This window comes from Chenopodium album, chromosome 14, assembly GCF_948465745.1.
Source record: "Chenopodium album chromosome 14, dcCheAlbu1.1, whole genome shotgun sequence".
In the NCBI taxonomy this organism is placed as follows: domain Eukaryota; kingdom Viridiplantae; phylum Streptophyta; class Magnoliopsida; order Caryophyllales; family Amaranthaceae; genus Chenopodium; species Chenopodium album.
The window spans coordinates 13029251-13035250 of NC_137847.1; positions in this window are offsets into that span (position 1 = coordinate 13029251).

A 6000-nucleotide genomic window follows, 5' to 3' on the forward strand; every position below is an offset into this window, starting at 1 on the left:
ATACGCGGCCCAATATGGGCAGCCCATGACACCAACGGAATTGGCATCTTCTTTCTCCACGATGACTCTTCCAAATCCCGACAATCAGTGGTACGTGGATTCGGGTGCAACTTCTCACATGACAAATAACGCTGGTAATCTCTTACCCTTGTTTAATTTAAGCACTAAAAATCATATTTTAGTTGGTAATGGTCATCGTATTCCAGTAACAGGTTATGGTCATAGCACCCTTCCCCATACTAAAACACCTCTTGTCCTTCGTGATGTCCTCCTAGCACCTCAACTCATAAAGAACCTTATTTCAGTCCGTAAATTTACCTCTGATAATTCTGTGTCTATTGAGTTTGATCCTTTTGGTTTTTCTGTGAAGGATCTTCGTACGGGGAACATCATAACGAGATGTGATAGTTCGGGAGACCTATATCCAGTCCGAACCACCAAGTCCACTCCGTCAACCTGCCTTGCTACTTCCCTCACTGCTGTTTCACCTTCTACTTGGCATAGTCGTCTAGGACACCCTGGAGCTCAAATTTTTAGCTATCTTAAGTCTAAAAATCATATTTATTGTAATAAGGAGCATGACTCCACGTTTTGCAATTCATGTCAATTAGGAAAACATACTCGACTACCCTTTGATAATTCTAATAATACTACAGTTTGTGCTTTTGATATTATACATGCCGATTTATGGACATCTCCCATTCGTAGTGCTCAAGGTCACAAATATTATCTAGTCTTATTAGATGATCATACTCATTTTGTGTGGACAATTCCTCTAAAATACAAATCTCAAGCTTTTCAATCCTTTATCAATTTCCGAAAATATGTTGAAACCCAATTTGAACGTCAAATTAAATGCTTTCAATGTGATCATGGTAGGGAATTTGATAATGACCCATTTAAGCAAAAATGTATTGACCATGGGATGCTTTTCCGCTTCTCTTGTCCTCACACATCTTCCCAAAATGGCAAAGCTGAACGTATGATTCGTACAATTAATAATATTAAGCGTACAATTCTCTTTCATGCGTCTCTCCCTCCCTCGTATTGGTTTTATGCTCTTGAAACGGCCACTTATCTTCTAAATATTTTGCCAACCAAAGCTCTTAAAAACAATACTCCGGCTCTTGCCTTGTTTGGAAAAACTCCTTCGTATGATCACATTCGTGTCTTTGGGTGTCTTTGTTTTCCTAACTTGTCTGCTACAGCTCCACATAAATTAGCTCCTCGTTCAACACCATGCGTGTTCTTGGGCTATCCCATTGACCATAGAGGGTATAGGTGTCTTGAAATCACCACCAATAAAATTATAATCTCGCGTCATGTCACTTTTGATGAATCTACCTTCCCTTTTCGGAATCTAGCACATTTCCGTAGTAATGATTATGATTTTTTGGTGGATGATTCTCCATCACCTGATTTGTTGCATCCCCATTTACTTAGTCCGCAACAAACAGCCCACACTCCCTCTCCTAATACCCAAAGCCGTGGCTCACAAACCACAACCCAATACCACGGCCCACCCTCTCCTTCATCTCCAAATTGTGGCTCACAAACCACAAACCGAGGCCCAAACCCAACCTCAGTCACTCCCCTGCAAACCCCGCACTCCCCTTCTCACCAGCCCACATCGCAGCTGGGCTGCGACAGTCCAATTTCTGCCGCGGCAAGCCCGCGATCTCCTCTGTCCAGCCCAGTTGCACCTAGCAGCCCAGCGATCACTACACCAGCTTATACCCCGCCACCTTTGCGTGGTGTTCAGCCCATACAACCCACTCGGCCACCACCTCCTTCTCCCCGAGTCACCCGTAGTCAATGGGGTATTTTTAAACCAAACCCGAAATATTGTAACCTCACAGTTCAACCTTCGGGTCCCCATCTTCATAAATCACCACTTCCAAAGTCCTATAAACAAGCTTTAAATGACCATAATTGGAATGCGGCGATGAATGATGAATATAGTGCTTTAATTAAAACAGGGACATGGGAATTGGTGCCTAGGCCTGCGGGGGTGAATGTTGTTAATTGTATGTGGCTATTTAAGCATAAATACAAGTCTAACGGTGACCTTGAAAGGCACAAAGCTCGTCTTGTATGTGATGGCAGGTCGCAGGAAATTGGTGTGGATTGTGATGAGACTTTCAGTCCGGTAGTTAAACCGGCCACTATTCGTACTGTTCTCAGCTTAGCTTTGGCTAAAAAGTGGTCGATACATCAACTAGATGTCAAAAATGCCTTTTTACATGGTGACTTGAAAGAAACTGTTTATATGCATCAACCTCCGGGTTTTCTTGATCAGAGAGCGCCCAATCATGTTTGTCGTCTCCGCAAGGCTCTCTATGGTTTAAAGCAAGCTCCCAGAGCTTGGTACCAACGCTTTGCAAATTTTCTCATTAAATTGGGCTTTGTCATTTCTAAGAGTGACACTTCTCTCTTCACTTTCCGACAGGGTGATGATATGGCATATTTGCTTCTTTATGTTGATGATATTATATTAGCTACCTCATCTGACAGGCTGCGTGCAGGGATTATATCTCAGTTACAAACTGAGTTCCCTATGACTGACTTGGGTCCTCTGAGTTATTTTTTGGGTATTGCAGTAACCCGAAAACCTTCTTATTTGCTACTTTCACAGGAGAAGTATGCACAGGAGATTTTAGAGCGTGCGGGTATGGGCTCTTGTAAACCTGTAGCCACTCCAGTTGACACTAAGTCCAAACTTAGTGCGGATGCAGGGCCACCTTTTCGGGATCCTACTTTGTATCGCAGTTTAGCAGGTGCTCTTCAGTATCTCACTTTTACAAGACCAGATATTGCATATGCGGTACAACAGGTGTGTCTTTTTATGCATGATCCCCGGGAACCTCACTATGAGGCATTGAAACGCATTCTGCGTTATGTTCAGGGTACCATTGATCACGGCTTACATTTATATCCGACAGCTTCTCATCGACTTATTACTTACACTGACGCTGACTGGGGAGGTTGTCCCGATACCCGACGTTCCACATCGGGCTATTGTTGTTTTCTTGGGGACAACCTCATATCTTGGTCATCTAAGCGTCAACATACTTTGTCAAAGTCGAGTTCAGAAGCAGAATATCGAGGCGTCGCAAATGTTGTCTCAGAGGCATGTTGGCTTCGTAATCTTTTACTTGAGTTACATTGTCCTCTACGGCAGGCTACTATTGTTTATTGTGATAATGTCAGTGCAATCTACCTTTCTGGCAACCCAGTACAACACCAACACACCAAACATGTGGAGATGGATATTCATTTTGTTCGAGAAAAGGTTGCTTTGGGTGAAGTTCGGGTTCTGCATGTCCCTTCAAGATATCAGTTTGCAGACATTTTCACTAAAGGCCTACCACGAGATTTATTTTTGGATTTTAGATCATTTTGGATTTTCACTAAAGGCCTACCACGAGGAAGACAGAATCTTATCTCTCCTTTATTACTGGTACTGTGTCAGGCAGAGATAAGCTGTAATTGCGAAAGACCAAGATGAGGCGCATGTTAGCAGCATAGAGAGAGAGGAGGAGAAATAAAGGTACTCCTTTCATTATATTTGTGGAGTAATTTAGCCGGTCTGTTCTGATTTATTGAAGTGAAGTGAAATGAAATGAATTATTTATGAGAGAATGAAATTAGGATCTCAACTAAATTGATTGAAACTGAACTGAATTGAATTTAAGCTGAAGAGAACAAACCCTTCTTTTGAGCTTCTTAGTAGAGCAGTTGTCAAGTAGGTGTCAGCAGAGTAAGATAAACTGACAGAGTAGACCATAAATACTCAGTAGAGCATGACGCAACATACCACATCAGCTTAAAAGAACAAGGCCTAATCCATATTATCTATAAAGATTATAATACTCTTTCCGGCCACTGTATTTATTTAAGTGCATTATTAGATTGTCCATAATATTTATACAAGTGAAATAATGTGGGTATTTTATTGTTTAAATTGTGTTAGATATATGTTAATAGTCTTAACACTCATAAAAGATGAATAGGATGGTATTTTACTATTTTAGTCCGACTAAAATGTGAGTATGTGTTGAGACTATGGGAAGAGAAAAAAATGATAAAGTATTACAAGTGGAGTTTGTAAATAGAAAAAAATTTAATTAAATATAGAAAGATATTCCATCTGATATGAAAGAAATAATAATTCCTCTATTAGAACATAACTTTAATTAGTCCCTTTGTCTTTATGAGTGTATTAAAAAAAAATCACAAATACAGAATATATGTATTACTTTTTTTGACGTATAATATCTTTAATATGGAGTATATGCTTGTTTAGTACTTATTCCGTCCCTAAATTACATTTCTACTTGTAATATTTATCGCTTACATAATAGAGAAAAATAGGAATGTAATTTAAGGATGGCGGGAGTATTCCCTTTTATTATTGTAACATTTAAAAATTTACACTGTTTACTTTATTCGACAATGTTTACGTTGATGCTATAGTACGCCGGGTGTAGTGTAGTAGTACGGGAAAGAGTGAGTGTGAGTGACCAGTTGAGTGTTGACGGTTGGAGGTGGGAAATGATGACGAAGAACAAGGCAAAGTCATTTAATACGTGCGGCAATATTGCATCGTTTGCGGGACCATGTTTCATCATTTGTTTCCTTTTAACTAAATAACTCCAAAGCACATTTCGTTCTTCTGTGCTCCCTACCACATTCTCACGTGATCTTTATATGATCCCATCTCTGATTTAGAGTAATCTCATTCGTTAAATATAATCTAAATCAGAGATGTCAATTCGGGAATTTAGGCTAGGTTAGATGAGGTTAGGTCGAGTCGGGGGTAAAGCTATATTAATTACTCTTTTTGTTTTGTAATAATCTCAATAATAGAGAGGGTATAAAGTTTTAAGGAAAATTATAGGGTAGAGACTAAAATGAGAACAATCTTACGTAGCAAAGAAGAACAGTTTTACATAGCCAATGGCGAAGTTAGAAAGTTAATTTATTTGTGGCTTTAAAAGATGCCTACTCTACCTATTCAAAAAAAAAAAGCCTACCCTAATATAAGAATAATTTATGATGAATTTTAAAGGGATAATGATTAAAATATTATAAAAATACATGGTTGAGAGAGAAAAGAGGGGAGAGATAGGAAGAGAGAGGTCTGTAGGTGGATCCCATCCATCTTTTGGTCACATTGTCTCACGTGATGGGAGACCACATGCTGATTGTTATACTGTAAGTTTATATAGTACCATTGAATCTTCAGTGGTATTACTTATGCATAAGTTTAGTACAAATGAATGTATATATAATACCACTATATGCATATATAGAATTCAATGGTATTATTTGATCATCTAATGATATAACTCTCTTACATATATGTAATTACATGAATGCCCCCTGTTAGGCATTTATATATTCATAACATTCCTCCATTACTACTTTCCCATAATTTACTTCCTTCATTCTATTAATATTGCAACAAGGATGAAATTACGCATCCCAAAGCACATTTTATATGCTAAATATTTATAATATGGTAAGAGTAAAAATTGTAAAAAGTTGATATTGTGAAAATATTTTATGAGACGAATCCAACAAAATCCCACATGATTATATTTTGTTTAACGTATAAATCACATTATATGGTCAAATAAGAGTGATGAATAGTGCAAAAAGTCCATTGTTGCAATATTAATAGAATGGGGGAAATATATGATTAAAAAGAATGGTATTCCAATACTACTATGATAGTGCTTTTTCCATTTGTATTAATTGTACAGCAACCAACCACTAAGGTAATAGATTATTTATCTGCAATGTAATTAATAGCCAACTTCATCCTCCTACAAGTTATAAGCATCACCAGAAGGGCAAAATACTTCTTACTTTTACTGCAAGATGCCACATTGCAAAGACTGACTTCAGGAAATCTTAAGACACTCTCAAACCACATGAAAGATTAAGTACACAGAATCAGATTTAAAACAAATGAACACAGGATTGAAGCCCTAA